The sequence below is a fragment of the Pinus tabuliformis genome, chromosome 2_1, assembly GCF_031772625.1.
Source record: "Pinus tabuliformis cultivar Carrire ecotype Pingquan chromosome 2_1, CPIR1, whole genome shotgun sequence".
Classification (NCBI taxonomy): domain Eukaryota; kingdom Viridiplantae; phylum Streptophyta; class Pinopsida; order Pinales; family Pinaceae; genus Pinus; species Pinus tabuliformis.
Genome location: NC_142299.1, coordinates 465,983,917 through 466,001,129, shown reverse-complemented (window position 1 = coordinate 466,001,129; position 17,213 = coordinate 465,983,917).

Genomic DNA, 17,213 nt, shown 5'->3' with positions numbered 1-17,213 from the left:
GGGGACCCCAGGAAGGCATAGGAGTCGATTGGTTGGGGCTGTAATAAGCTTGAGGTGCCCCTTGCATCCCCTGCTGGTAAGGTCTAGGTCCTTGTGGCCTCCTTTGGTTGAGGAAATAGAGAGGTTCCGTGGGAGCTTCTGTCCCTTGGTACATAGCTTTAAGTCTGGGTAAGGTTGGGCATTGATTTGTGGGATGGTCCTCCTCACAAACGAAGCACACTTCGACCGAATGCAATGGGCATTCGTTCTTAGGGTGTCTCCTTGTACATCTAGGGCAGAAGATAGCCAAGGCCCTCTCAGCTTCTTCCTTCTTCTGCTGGATCCTGAATGTGTCCAGTTGCATGGCAATGGTCTGTCTCACCTCACTCTTAAGATCTTCTAATTGATTTGCAAACTCATGCTTGGAGAAAGGAATACCAGCTGAGAGAAGGTTTCCTCTACCTCGTTTCCGGGCTGCCCTAGAGTGGTTTCTGAACACAGTATTGATGTCCTCATAAGGCAGTTGGTAAATATCTCCCCCAGCTAACATGTGAAGGGTATCTAAAAGGTCTTCAGGGACTCCTCGGAGCAGGACCAACTTGAGGGATTCAGGGTCAAGTGTGCACCTGGCCCGCTTATAGCTAAGTTGGAACCTCTCCTCATAATCCTCTAAGGACTCATCATTTCCCATGGTCATCCGAAAGATTTCTCCCTTGGTTTCCTTGGACCTACAGTAGTCCCGGTACTTCGTATTGAAAGCTTGCTGCATCTGAGCCCAAGTGGTGATACTATTCCCAGGTAAGCCCATGAACCAGCGTAATGCTGCATCCTTAAGAGTTGAAGGGAAGAGTTTCAGCTTCTGCTCATCTTCAGTATAGTCATAGGTTCTACAAAGGACAACAAACTCAAACAGGAAGGTATCAGGATCTTCAGTAGTCAGTCCATGGAAGTGAGGCAGAGCGGAGGGGCTAATGTTTTTCATTTTCATGTCTCCATTGGTTTCTCGGATGGGGAAGGCACCTTCTATTCTCTCATCTTCTCCTCTATTATCAGCCATAGCTTCAGATGGGATGGTCTCTAATTTATCTTCTGCTATAGGATCTTCGTATATCTCAGGAAATTCACCTATAGGTTCTTCTGGATCACTGTCACCGAAGAAGAGAGAAGGGTGACTCAGTGATGTGGTGGGCGTGTTGGGTAGGAATTTGCCTGTTTTATCTCGATTCCTACAATGCATGAAATGGAAAGACTTTTTGATTGCTTTTGTTTTTTTTTCTTTGGTACCTGCAAAACTGAAACAGATTGATCTACAACTAATTATCTTGCTGAAATAAAAATGCAGAATTGAAATGAAAGCAGGAAAGGACTAATCTAATTTTCTCAAATGGAATTGCAGGAATGGAAATTCTAGTCTACGCTTGCAGAATTGAAATTGCGGAATTGAAATGCTAATCTATGAAAGCAGGAAATGTCTATGCTACTTTTGCAGAATGGAAATGAAATAAACTACTTGGCAGAAGGCGAGAGTAGGAAAATAGAAGAAAAGCAACAATTACTAATACTCTGACGCTTCCCCGACAACGACGCCAAAAAGATGGTGGGCTCCAGTATTGTAGCAATACTGCTACAACTCCTGGAGCTTCCTTCTCTAATTTTATCAACCCGGTAGTTCGTAACAAACTTGGAAGCGACGGTGTTGTATGCACAAGTACTAGCTCTTGTCGCAGCTGTCACTTGGTCAGCTGGCACAAGTCCGCTAGGGCTCAAGCCAACTTCTATATGTTCTCAGAAGAAGCTTTCTAAATGATGAACGAAGGCTATCTCAAAGGAAATTAACCTACTTTGCAAGAATGAACTGAAAGCCAACAAAGCATGGAAACCCTAGTAAACCCTAATCTGACTAGCTTAATCCTTATAATGCAATGATGGGAATGCAACTCCTAACAATGATGCCATTACTTCTAGTGAGATGATATGCATGAATTTAAACTACTTCCATTGAAGAGAACATGTTTTTGTATTTTTGCTCAAGTGGGTGGAGTTATTATGATTGTGCTTCTTACTGGGTCTTGACTGTGCAGGGGTAGTTCAAGGGGAGGAAGGCTTGGGAAAGGTCAGGAGGACTCTGAGAGGTTCCAGGGGATCCCTAACATCATTCCAAAGAAGTTCACAACGTTCAGGTGCTTGGCAACCGTGTTTGCAGGCTTCTACAGGATGTCTGCAGGGGATCTTACAGGAAACTCGGGATTTCTACAGGAAGTCTGCTAACTTCTACAGGATGTTCTGCAGTCAAAGTTTTGGGTGATGGAGGAGTGAAGGAGCTGTATGGGTGGATGGGTAAGATGAAAGGGGAGCTTTAGATGGCTCAGGGACAGAGAGATGAGATGGGGGGAGAGTGGATAGAGCTGGTTGGTCGATAGAAGGGTAGAGGTAATGGAAGGCCGAAAAGATTGAGCAACGTGGACAATAGAAGGGTTGGAAGGCAAATGAGCTGAACAGAGGATGAGTAGGTGGCTTAGGCACGGTTTAGAAGGATAAGAACACGATGAAGTGGTGCTGCGCAGTGTAGATGAAACAAATCACCCTTATCTTGCATGTAATACGAAAGTTCACCAACCTATTCTAACTGTTTTATTAGGAATCAAAGAACAACAATGTAAGTTGAAGGGAAACCGCGCATAATGCTGAACCAAAGAGTCATTACTCAAGATATAATCGTATGGACAATTCTTCAACCGAAAACATTACATCAATACTTGCATGCATATGTTAAAACAATTTTTTTGGCAGTTGGCACGGTCTACACTTCCGGTCCCCAAATAGAGGTGAAAGTGAGCATGCATTCAACCTTTTTTTGACTCAACATAACTTCAATCTCCCTACGCTAATTCTGAACTACTGAAACAACTGCATTCATGAAACTAACCTACATAACCAAACCAAAACAGTCAACTCAGCAAACTGTGTTTTCCAAGTGCATGTAAAGGAAAGAAATGCAATGATAAAAGAAAGACAAGTAACAATACAAAGAAAAGGAGGTCTATTGCTCTCAGGTTGGGCCCTAACCTGAGAGCTATAACTCCTCTAAGAACTCAGAATTGAATCCAAATCTGCCTGCCTTTTATTAGAAGATCATAATCATGAGTCTAACAACATGCCAAAATTGGCTTACAAAGAGCAAAAACAGAGCTACAGCTCGTGATTCAAAATCTACAACAAAGGTTCAAGAGTCTCATCGAAGGCTACAGCCTCAATATTTATACATGATCAGGGCCAAGCTGGCCTCCTCAATTAGTGGGGCTTGGCTGTCCAACTAAAAGTAAACTGCTGTTCCTGTAGAATCCATTGGCTGCCTTCTAGCTCGGTGGTGATAGCTGTTGGAGCTCGGAGTTGGGGTGGAGATCACGAGGAAGGTCATTCAAGGCTGTGGACAACCTCCCTATAAACCCGCAATGCCACCTTGGCTGTCTCCTTGTCTTCATTTGCGTGGTCTTTGCTCCATTTAATGTCAAAAAACCTGAAATCATCATGTATTAGCCACATAGGCATAATGACTGCCCTTCTTCCTACAAATAACATGAATATACTAAGAAATGATGCATAAGTGATAAAAAATGAAGGGTTGAGCAAGGTAAGTAGGCCAAATGAGCCCAAATTGTTACCAAAAATTGGGGCTCATCATCAAGCAACAATTCAAATCTATTATAGTGACAATATTGGTGAAATAATATGAGTTGTTTTTGAGGTCAAGAACGTCATACGAGCAACACCTAACAATATATGTTTTATTTATATTTAGTGGTCTTGTTATTGTCGCCTTATATATTTCAACAAGACCGAATACTATGAACAATTAGTTAAAAATTTCAGTGTGCAATTCATTTAGTAAGGGTTAACACAATATTATTTTTCTTTCTAATCATTTATGCAAGGAAGGGTCTTTTAGAATAGAGGCACAGTATACACTTGTGCAATGATCAAGTTTGGAATAAGTAATTCGTTTGCAGTAGGATCAGGCAGTTAGGGTTTCATTGAACAAATTTACTCAATAAAGTAAAGCCTACAGTTGGCACCTATAGCTAGCGAGATCAAAATTTTGAAAACAATAAAAAAGTCTTCTATAGTGAGGGTTTCAAATGAAACAAAGTTTCATCATTACAAGAGTTAGGGTTTTGTAAAGGTTACAATGTCTGGAATCTAATGTCATATCATTGCAGGAGTTTATTGTAACTGGGTCATCATCCCTAGTACGAGATCCCACATTAGTTTTCAAAATTATAATCATTGTAAGTGGGTCATTATCCCTAGTGTGGGAGCCCACAATATTTTTCAAACTAATTATCATTTTCAGGGTGGTTGTAACACCCTCCTCCCACATTTACCCAAGCTAACCAGCAAACTGGGGTAAACATGTGACAAAGAATTATTATTATATGATTCAACTCCCCATGTGTAGTTAAGGAAGTGGGACCGACAATACAAACCAAACTGACCTTCCTTAGAGGTTACATAACCTACAAGGGCCATCCAACCCCTCCACGTGCCACCCCTGAGACAACTTGATGTCTTACTGAGTTGGACCCCAAGTCTCTCCCATTCCAAGGCATCAGTGTGACTGAGACCCTCCAATCACTCCCACAACAAGGATTCCATGCAAATGTGGCATTTTTCAAGCAGTTTTGTCCAAGTGACCCCGAATTCTGAGCCACTTTTCTAGGGCTATGACTCAGGCCTCTGCCTAGAACTTCATGAAACTCTGAGAAATGATAAATAGCATTGAAACAATTCTACTAATGCAAAATATTTAATAATGACTTGACCATACCACTACCAACCATGACAAACATTCCGCAAACAGATCATGAACATGTAATCTACAGGTCCTAACAACATACTGAACATAGGGATCTCATAATTATCTGAGAATCGTCAAGGAAGACTGATGTCTCCTCCCAATAACTGCATTGTTATATATTAGGTCAATCATTCATTAAAATTTTATCTACTAACCAAAACATGAAGAGAGCCATACATCAAGACTGTAAAAAAATATGCTTATAACCAACAAATAACCAGAGATATATCAATGATGAAACAACCATCAAAGCCACATAATGACAAGCACATATACTAATGTAATAGAAAAGGAAAAGAGTTATTATTAACATTTGAAAATATAACCAAGTCAGGGACTTCCGCATACCACCTGGTCGTAGATTGGGCTGAACCAAATCTTTCTTTCATACAATCACCCCCACGCCATATTCCAAGCAGGAATGTGGGATCTCATGGAATAAACCAAGAACCCCAAACCAGGGCTTCCAGAGGCCAAACCACCTCGACCATTAACCAGTGATTCAAACTCATGGTCGAACATCACTAACCATCACTAGATTGGTCTCTACCCAAGCCGTTCAGGGCTCTAGAGCGTTTGTTCCAACCAGGGCTTCTAGGACCAGTAACTCAACCCATAGTTGCTGCCAAGCTCCAGAGAGTTTGTCCAACCAGGGCTCTCAGGACTAGTAACTCAACCCACCAAGGGCTCTAGAGTGTTTTTCCAAACAAGGATTTGAGGACTAGTAACTCAACCCAAGTTGTTATATGTCTTCCAGAGCGTTTTTCCAACCAAGGCTCAAGGAACTAGTAACTCAACCCACAACCAAAGGAACAAGAGCACCAACTAGAAAACAAAGATAAACCCACAACATCATGGCTATGCAGGAAATGGAAAGGCTAGGCAAAATCACTGTCAATCCAAGCAATCCTCCATGCCAATGACATATCATAACTAAGAGACTAGATGCATATGTCATGCATGCCAAAAATAGCAAGGAAATCATACATGCAACTTGGTACTTGCAAGCAAAACCCAATGTAACTATCGATACCGCTTCCCTCTTGCACTTTCTTGCTCTTCCTTTTCCTTCTTTCTCCGAATCCCAAGTATGACACACTCCTCCAAGAGTTCTCCAAGAAAACTCTAAGTGTCCAAGAGTATGAGAGAGAGAATAGAATGCCAGCTCCAAAACTGAACTGAAGAAAAGCTAATTAACAAAATCCATGAACTAATCCTCAAAAGCCTTTTTATCAAAGAGGCCTCTATTTTCTTCATTTTCCTTCAATTTCCTCTCACATGCAACCTATGATATTTCACCTTCTTTTTTTCTTATTTTCGGTTGTTTTCATAAATAAAATGCCAATTAATGCCTCTTTGCCTTTGCCAATTTCCTTAGCCACTACTAAACTAAAATTAACACCCAATAGGATGTTTTTCCCAACATTTAGCTTGGAATACATGTCCCGTGACCATGCTATTATATTTTTTACGTGAATTTTTAACCAAGGTTGTTATAGAACCCTCCCCCTTGGGGGAACACTGTCCTTGGTGTTTAATGACACCTATAAACCAGAAAACTACTGAAAAAAAACATTCTGCCTATGGAGATTTATAACACAACTTGTTGCAGCATTTACAATGACCACTGCTAAAGATATAACAATCATACTGTTTACTGGAGCTTTATTACACAACTCATTACGTTATTTACAATAATAACCACATATACACTTATACACATTTGCTTCAACCATCAAATAATCATACTGTCTATGGAGCTTTATAAATCCATCTCGATACAATACTTACAATAATATACACATATGCACATTTGCTCAACCAACAAATAAAAGGATACGATGCCTGTATCAGCAATAAGGGAATCTGGAGGCTCACACCTCCACCCTCAAAAGTAGTACTAGGATTTAGCTCCTTCCCAGGAAGTCCAGAATCCACTGCTAAAGTCAAAGCTGCATCCAATGTCTAGCGCCACTTGTCCTCTCAGTGAATAGTTACCTGCTCATTGTTCTAAGGCGCACTCCCAATGTGCTTCTGATTCCATTTGGCAATGCTAATGACCAAAACAAATACATTTCAAACCTTCCCTTCTCTGCTACACAGTCTCTCAGGAAATCCGGTCACCCCCTTCCATGTAGTCACACACATTCCAAGTTACGTGGGCATCCCCTTCTTTGCTACACAATCCCTCGGGTGACTGCTTCCTTGGAAATGTTTCCTTGCATCAGAAGGTCCAAAAACCAAGGCACATCCCTACCTCAAAACCATCATACTGGTCATAGCATGCTCATGGAAATCAATGGGCACTATTGGGTACTAGGTCCCACAATGAACCTGCTCCGGAAGTGCTTTACCAACACACCGCTGCTTGTTCCAATTCCTTTCACTAATGCTGCTAATTCTATTGCAATCAATTTCAACCACCCAAACCGAGCATCTTCCATGATTTCCTGTATCAAGCACATAATTTCCATTAGACTCAAAATGAATTGAAATAAATCGAAATCATACCTCATTGGTTGCTCATCAATAATTCACACTTGCACTTCTGTTCACCTCCTGTCACAACAAGCCAAATCAACTCTTGACCAAATCATCATGTATAAACATATCATATCCAGTTATCTCAAAACACAACCATCATAGAAAAAAATCATGAATCACATGCAACCATCATAAACCAGAATCATAGATCACATGCATAATAAAACTGAAATAAAATACTGATACTTATCCTTTAATCAATACTTTGCTTCTACCTTTGTCCTTTGTCCTTTTCGTACACACCGGATTAGTTGCCACACCCGACAAGCACCTAGTTCCTTCTCTCCTCTTCAATCACATACACATACACACAATATACATCACAACACATACACCTTCACCTGGTGTACAACACAACATAATACATACACCTACACACGGTGTATTTAACACCTTCCTGCCATATTTACCCAAGCTAACTGGTCCAATAGGGTAAACATGTGACGATAGGCTACTATGATGTGATTCAAATCCCCATGTACAGTTAAGGAAGTGGAACCAACGAAACTAAACCAAGCTGACCTTCCACACATGCTACAAAACCTTCAGGATCCTGTTATCACTCCAGAAAACTCTCCTAGGTTGCAGCTTAGAGATGCCTGGTAACATATAATCTTCAATATTGTTCTCAGAACTATTGGAATGGATGATGGTTTGGAACAAGTAATATAACCATTTCAGCTCTATTCCCACTCAAGACATGCATGAACACTCTCACCAATACAAGGCTTTAGACCACTAATGCTCAATAATTTATAGATTCAATGGATAGATGGAGAATACTGACTGTACAAGCAGATTGCATACATAAACATGTATGAATGGCCAACTACAGGAAGTAAATGAGACTTGCAAATCTAATTTATCAATGCAGAGATAAGATGACAATTATCTATCATTAGACACAACAGAAAACCTGGATAACCTATTCAAGTGCAAACATAGGATAACAAAGAGAATGGACATTGAACATATAATAACAAAATAAGCTTATATTGCTAGAATGAAGATGAGAAGCTTGAAGGAACAGAGGAGGAACAATCTCCAGAAGTTGAACCCTTATTACATTTTTCTTTCAGATATTTATAGCTCTTTACAATCATGCTGAGCCTTCTGAGGCTTGAGAGGTCTTAATCTATCCCTCTGTCTTGTTTAACTATTTGATCTCTGACTAGGCAAGCATGGCTCGGAGGTTTCTTCTTCTGACAGAAGAATAACTGCATTCAGATATTTTGGGTAGTTTGCTGCACTGTCTAGGAGCTCTCTCATGCCAGAGATGCCCCACAATCATTCTGTTTGTTCTGGCTGTGTCGTGTTGTGGCTCCACGATCGCTTTGGGTTGATTCGACCTCTGCTCTGTGGTGGAATGGCTCTTCGGGCCTATGAAATCCCTTTAAAATGCAGACAGTGACTGCTTTCTGTTATGAACAGAGAAATGATGCAATACTGTAAATTCCCGCCTTCTCTGTGTATTTTGGAAATACGTGAAAAACACTGAAAAACAGGAAAAAATGGCTTCGGCGGACTTGAAATAATATACAATTTCATTCTGGAAACCCATCGGGTCCGGGTTTCATCACTATCGCACTGCCCCAAGGTTCCTTTGTATTTCGTTTAAACAACGAAAACACACAAAAATACATTGAAAATGGGCTTTGGAGGATTTCAAATAATATATATTTTACTTCCCAGACCCTTTCGGGTTCGGGCTTCATCGCAGTTGACGCTGCCCTGTTTCCCTTTGTATTTTGTTATATAATGAAATACACGAAAAATGCATTAAAAATGGCTTTGGCGTGGACATGAAATCTTATGAAATATCATTTATAATGTCGTCAGATCTACTAATCGGGTCGCACACATATATATGTAAAGGCCCCGCCCCTTAAGGTTTCCGCCGATAGCGATCCGGCGATGTAACATGGGCCATCGATCTGCGCGTGCGATCGACGGTCCACGTTTAATTGTCGATCGCAATCGCTCATTCACCTTGGTCTGTGCCGATAACCGCCGATTGCGACCCGCCTATCCGATCGTTAGAGATCGCTGATCGGTAGTGTCTTCCGCCCAACCTAAAGTCCTCTCTACTTTCCGATTTACGATTTGCCGCTTAGATCTAGGCCGTTGATTGGCCAGATCTAACGGCTGCTGTGCATTGCACTGTGTAAGCCTGCGATAATGGTTTTTCATGGTTTTCAAGCATTTTTTGCCTCCCGATAGTGATTTTCCGCCCTTCCAAGGGCTCTTGGCATGCGACTGTTGGGATTTTTAAATGATCTTAAGCAATATTTGAAGACTTTAGGGCATACTTGGATCCTTTGGCATGATTTTAAGAAAAATTCGGAGACTTTGGGAGTGTTTTGGGTCCATTTTTGGGCCAAATGCTTCCAAGGCTAACACTGGCTCCTTCTAGGGATGAAATCCTCCCTGTGAGGTTTCAAGGATCACAAATCAATGCCTTTCCTATAAAACAAAAATCAAATCTTCCTTCTAGTGTTCCATTGGGCATGGAGTCTATTTTGTAATGAAATAAAAACTGGAAAAACATATTTACAATGACAAGGCTTTAAAGCCTTAAACGAAATAAAGTTTCAAGAACCGCCCATTTACTGGGCTACCAAAGTATCTCCTCCTTCTAGACTGTGTAGAATGAATGTATTTTCTACTGAATTTGAGCAATGGCAAACAGACCTGTCCATAAGGAGTCAAACTTGCCACGATTACCTTTCTTTTCATTAAATGCACCCCATTTAAGCACCCAATCACCATCTTGAAAATTGTTCACTTTTTCCTTCCTGTCAAAGGTTTCTATGATTTTCTTCTGATGAGATTTTGACTTCTCAACCAGCTACTCTCTGATATGCTGTAGTTCAACTAGGTTATTCATTCTTCTTACCATGTCATTCTCTTCATCTTGTTCTTCTTGCAAGAATTTAGCCACAGGGAGAATCAGCTGGATAGGGAAAACAACCTTAGCACCCTAAACCAGTTTAAATGGAGAATTCCCTATGGAATTTTTGATGGTAACCCTGTCAGCCCATAGCAAAAACTTCAACTTGGAATCCCAACTCTTTTTGTTGTCCTCTAACAATTTTTTGATTACCCTTACCAGACTCTTGTTAGATGATTCTGCCAGGCCATTGCCTTGAGGATAATATGAGGTAGAATGCACCAATTGAATGCCCATGGATTCAGTCATGTCCACCAATTCTTTTTCCTTGAAATCTACTGCATTATCAGTGACTAGTTTAGTTGGGCAACCAAATCTAGTGAAAATATTTTCATTCAAGAACTTTATGATAACTTGATGATTGGCATTCTTGGTGGGTATAGCCTCAATCCACTTGGTGAAATAATCAGTGGCTACTAAGATCCATTTGCGTTGGCCACTGGAATGTGGGTTGATCTCCCTTATAAAGTCCAAGCCCCACTGCTGGAAGGGACCATTGACATGTACTGACTTCAAGGGCAGAGATTTTAATTGTTGTTTTCCTGCAAACCTCTGACACTTGTCACAACATTTCACAAAAGAAAACACATCAGAGAAAAGAGTAGGCCAATAATACCTATCCCTCAGGATTTTGTGGGCTGTGGTTCTCCAATAATGATGCCCTCCATAAATGCTAGAATGGAACTAGTGTGTGACTTCCACAACTTGTTCTTTATCTAGACATCTCAAGAGGATTCCTAATGGGTCTTTCCAATAAAGCAGATTTTTACTAATGCAGAATTTGGCTGATCTGAGTTTAATGGCCCGGGCTTGACTTGAGCTAAGACCTGGAGGGACTTCTAGCTTCTGCAAGAAATTAACTATGCAGGAATACCATTCACAAGTGGCTAGATTTTCAGCCAGAGACTGATTCTGCTTTAGTTCTTCTGCTGCTCCCTCTGTTTGCTCAATATCTGAATTTAGATCCATGGAATTTATGTCTAACAAGCTGCAATTTTCTTCAGCCATAAGTTTAGCCAAGCCCTGGACTTTGACAAGCTTAGTGGGCTTCACCTCTATGTTAAACTCTATGAATTTTGCAATCCATTTATCTCTCTTTCCATCAATATCTCACTGAGTTAAGACATCTTTTATTGAGGCTGATGGTACATATGCAACCACTTTGGAATGGAAAACATAAATTCTGAATGCCTTTAAGGATTTTATGAGAGCATAAGCTTGTTTTTCAATAAGGTCATACCTTAGTTCAACATCCCTTCGAGTTTTGCTGAAAAAGGCCACGGGGTGCTCTATGCCTTCATCATTTTTCTGCAACAGAACTGCTGCAAGTGTATCATAAGAGGCAAAAGAGAAGATACAAAACTCCTTAGTGTAATCTGGGCTGATTAGAGTGGGAGCTTCCATGATATCTTGCTCGATGGCTTCAAAAGATCTTCTTGAAGCATCTGTCCATTTTATTTCCGATCCTTTCTTTAGCATGGAAGTGATGTGCTTTACTAGCTCTGCAAAGTTTGGAATGAACCTCATTACAAAGTTAATCTTACCCAGGAAGGGTTGAATGTCCGTTTTTGACCTTGGGCTGGATAATGTCTGAATTTCTTGAACCCTTGCTGGATCAATCTTCACACCTTCAGCAGAAACAATATGTCCCAGAATTTTTCCTTCTTCTAGAGCAAACTGTGACTTCTTTGGGTTCACCGAAATTCCAAACTATCTGCACTTTAGGAAGACCTTCTTCAAATGCTGCAAATGGTATTTGTGACTGCTAGAGAAGTCTGTTATGTCATCAAGATAAATAAGAACAAACTTGTCCTTCTCTCCCACAAAGGCTATGTCCATGGCCCTCTGAAAAGTAGCCCCAACATTCATCAGTCCGAAAGGAATCTTGGAGTACATGAAAGTGCCCCAAGGAGTAGTGAAGGTGGTCTTTTCCTGATCTTTTGGGTGTACAACAACCTGATTGTAACCTGAAAATCCATCTAAGAAAGACATGACTCTGGATCCTGAAACTCTTTGCAGCAAGTGTTCCATCTTAGGCATGGGGTAGCTATCTTTTTTAGAGCACTTGTTCAGATTTCTGAAGTCAACACAAAGCCTGATTTCTCCATTTTTCTTTCTTACTACCACAAGGTTAGCTATCCACCTTGAATACCTTAAGGGAACTATGTTTTTGGCATCCAACAACTTCTTGATTTCTTTCTCAATCAAAGGCAATAAGAGAGGGCTGATAGGTCTCAATTTCTGCTTAAAAGGGGTGGTGTTCTTTTCCAGTGGAATCTTATGTTGAATGATGCTTGTATCATAGGTTTTAAGATCAGTGTATTCCCAGGCAAAAATATCAGCAAATTGCTTCATGAGGGTGCAATACTCGGAATTATGAGCAGAAGCCAAATGAGTGGATAGATTGATGAATTTCGGATGGGCTGGGCTCCCTATATTATGTTTAAAAACAACAGGCTCATTTTCTATTTTGGCAGGCTTATAAGGCACATCATTATGATAGAACAATTTCTCTAGAGGCACCAATCCTTTTGGTATATGATTACTAGGCAGCTGAACGATGCTTCCTCGGCCGATCTCATTTTTTAGTTTGGACTCACTGCATTCTTCCATGGTTTCATTTTCTTGGTCGATGTGCGTTCCAGCAAATTCCTCAACGATTTGTAAAAACTTGTTAATTTCCTTATTGTCTTCAAAACTTCTCCAATATTTGACATTGTTACGCAGAGACGGTCTATATTTTACCTAAACTTCATATGTCAATTTAGGAGGCAAAGGAGGAATAAACGTGCTAGCAAACACAACAAGGGAGTCAACAAGTTGGTTCTTCATTCTTAGAATATAAGAAATGCTGAAATTATTAAAATAATCATTGAGCCTCCATACCTCATCTCTGTATGCTTTCAGCCTTGGATGCTTTGCTTGGAACGCCTTATTGACCTGCTGAATGATGAGGTCCGCATCTCCAAACACTCTCAGGCCCTTGATACCCATTTCTTTAGGAGCGCTTAGGCCCAAAATCAAAGCTTCGTACTCTGCTATGTTATTTGTGGCCTGAAAGGTTAATTTGAAAGATAAATGAATGTATTCTTGTGTGGGGGACACAAGGACTACACCTGCCCCTGCAGCTTCCTTAGAGCAAGCCCTATCAAAGAACATGTCCCAAATCTGTGGGATTTCTTCCTCAGTGATTTGGAAAACTGGTTTTTTAAGCTATGTGGAGGCCAACTGGGGTTCTTCAAAATGAAGAATACATGCTCCAAAATTAGTGTCAGCAGCATGGATGGGATGATTAGAGGGGTTCCTTTCATCGCCGATGATATAAGCCAGCTTAGCTTCTCTGTATAATCTCTTTCTCTCACCTCTGAAGACTGGGACAATAGCATATGATAGATCGTTTTGTAATGATCCACCTAATCTCTTGATCCAACCTCTGGAAAGTAACATGCCAAACTTGGGGGGTGCATCTGCTACCACAATATACATCATCATGCTCTTCATGGGCAGCTGAGACAAAGTGATGGCTAGGTCCTTGATTAATCATAGGCATTTCACTTTTCTAGAGTCAAAAGAAAACATGTCATGATAAGGCTTAGTGATGTCAAGACCCAACTCATCCATGACAACCTTGGGCATTAGATTATGGCTGGCTCCAGTGTCCAAAAGGCAGTTGTGAAGGATTTTTTCATGAATAGTCAGTGAGACATAGAATGATGGGGAGCTATCTTCACAATTTTCAATCATTGGGCTGAGAATAACAGCTGGCTTGTCATCTTGCAGATTTACATAGTCAGTGGAGGCTTGGATGGATTTAGGCTCAAGGGCCTCGAGGATGGATCTTTTGAAGGACTCATTCTTCACTAGTTCAATCAGAGGCATAGGTATTCTTAGCTTCTGAATTTCTGATTGAAAACTGAAAGGAGAAGGAGACTTGTCAAGGCCTCTTACCTCATGAGCTGGAGCTTTGAGGATGATGGGATCAACTGCCGGTTGCTTTTGCTTATTAGCTTGCTGTACTACAGGGACAACAACTCTTTGAATAGGAGCTTCCTTGGCATTATTCATCTTTGACCTTAGATTATATCTGTGTTGATCTTCAGTTTGCAGAATAGCTTCCCCATCCCATTCTTGGCTGATCTGGTCATTGAATAATGACTTTTCATAGGCAGCTGAGGTAAAAAAGGAAGCATTGCCTTTGTCTTCCAGACAATGGATATCATCATCTTCTTCAAACTGCTCTTCTTCCATGACTGCATTTTGAAAAGGGGCCTTCACCCTTCGGTCTTCATTGGCATCTTTGCTTCTTTGCAAAATCTGCAACTGCTCATTATTTCTTCTCTATGGATTTGGATTTGGATTTAAAGGAGCAAAGGTATTAGGAACTCTCCCTTTCCCAGGGTGCTTCTCAACCTTTAATTTGGATATTTCAAAGGCTAATGAATTTATCATTTTGGTCATTTTATCTATCTTAGGATCATAGGATGATGAAGACTCACCCCTCTGTTTTCTTCTATCAACATTTCCCTTGAGCTTCTCTACAACCATGATGTTTGATTCCACTTCCAAGGCTGCATCTTGCATGTCAGCCAAAGTAGCACATCGCCTCTCCCTCAACAATAGGCAGAAGTCAGAATCAAAAGCACTGACATAGGTGAGTTTAGTAGAGGTAGTAGCGGGTTTTACTTCAGCTGGTATCTTGCTATACATATGGTTAAACCTCTTATTAAAATCAAACAACAACTCACCATTTTCCCTCTTTAAGTTCCCAAACTCACTGTGGTAGTAGAGGAGATCCTTCTTATCCCCCCAATGCTTTAGGAACGCATCATCTATAGCTTCAATATCTGATATAGATCTCAGGGTTAGTTCTTTGAACCATTTTCTAACATATCCATCTAGGCTTTGGACAAAGACTCTCATCCACACATCATCTTCACTCATGTCTAGATTATCAGCATAGCTATAGAATGACTCAAGATGTTCTTCAGCAGTAACACCTTCAGTCCTAGTGAACTTAGGCCTATATTTATGATATTCTCTAGTAGGCATGGAATTCAAAGGAGTGGGTAGTATTAGAGGTCCATACCTAGTAGCTATGATTCTTTCCATTTTGGTAGGTGCTTGTGGACTTGCCATAGTTGTGGTGGCTAAAAGAGTACAGGAAATCTGAATGATAGAGGGCTAAGGAGTGACTGACAGGACTAAAGGAGTATGATGGATAGGAGGTGAGGTTTCCTTTGGGCTTAAAGAAAAAGGAGAACCTAAATAATAAGGAGCTTTATGAATCTCTAAGAGTTTTTCTTCACTGCTAGTATTAGATGCTATACTCTCAACATGTATTTGTTCTATTACAGGCCTTTCTTGAAAAGATATAGGAGATTGTTTAGGTTTACTTGAACCTGATGCTCCTTTCTACAATACCTTTCTCACTTTAATGATTTTTTCAGGGTTAGGTACTGGGTCAGCTTGTATCCAAGAGGTTTGGCCTCTAGTAGAGTCGCTAGATAGATGATTACAACCAAAAAAGTTCCCAGAATTTGTCTATCATCAAAGCTGGATCTATGTCGTTTCCCAGGGAAGTTGAGTTTCAGTTTCCTCTCCCCGGCAATAACGCCAATTATGTTATCACTCCAAGAAACTCTCCTAGGTTGCAACTCGGATATCCCTGGTAACATATAATCTTAAATATTGTTCTCAGAGCTATTGGAATGGATGATGGTTTGGAACAAGTTAGATAACCATTTCATCTCTATTCTCACTCAAGACATGCATGAACACTCTCACCAATAAAATGCTTTAGACCACTAATGCTCAATAATTTATAGATTCAATGGATAGATGGAAAATACTGACTGTACCAGCAGATTGCTTACATAAACATGTATGAATGGCCAACTACAGGAAGTAAATGAGACTTGCAAATCTAATTTATCAATGCAGAGATAAGATGACAGTTATCTAGCATTAGACACAGTAGAAAACCTGAATAACCTATTCAAGTGCAAGCATAGAACAACAAAGAGAATGGACATTAGTTTGCTGCGCTGTCTGGGAGCTCTCTCATGCCAGAGATGCCCCACAATCATTTTGTTTATTCTGGCTGTGTCGTGCTGTGGCTCCACGATCGCTTTGGGTTGATTAAGCCTCTGCTCTGTGGTGGAATGGCTCTTCGGGCCTATGAAATCCCTTTAAAATGCGGACAGTGACTGCTTTCTGTTATGAACAAAGAAATGATGCAATACTGTAAATTCTTTCCTTCTCTGTGTATTTTGGAAATACATGAAAACACTGAAAAAGCAAGAAAAACTGGCTTGGGCGGACTTGAAAAAATATACAATTTCATTTCGGAAACCCATCGGGTCCGGGTTTCATCGCTATCACACTACCCCAAGGTTCCTTTGTATTTCGTTTAAACAACGAAAACAAACAAAAATACATTGAAAATGGGCTTTGGCGGATTTCAAATAATATATATTTTACTTCCCAGGCCCTTTCAGGTCTGGGTTTCATCGCAATCAGCGCTGCCCTGTTTTCCTTTGTATTTCATTATATAACAAAATACACGAAAAATGCGTTAAAAATGGCTTTGGCACGGACCTGAAATCTTATGAAATATCATTTATAATGTTTTCGGATCTGCTAATCGGGTCGGACACATATATATGTAAAAGCCCCGCCCCTTAAGGTTTTTGTTGATAGTGATAAGACAATGTAATGTGGGACGTCGATCTGTGCACACGATCGATGGTCCACGTTTAATCGCCGATCACAATCGTTCATTCCTCCTAGTCTGTGCCGATAACTGCCAACTCGCCTCCGCCGATTGCGACCCGCCGATCCGATCGTCAGAGATCGTTGATCGGAAGTGTCTTTCTCCCAGCTTGA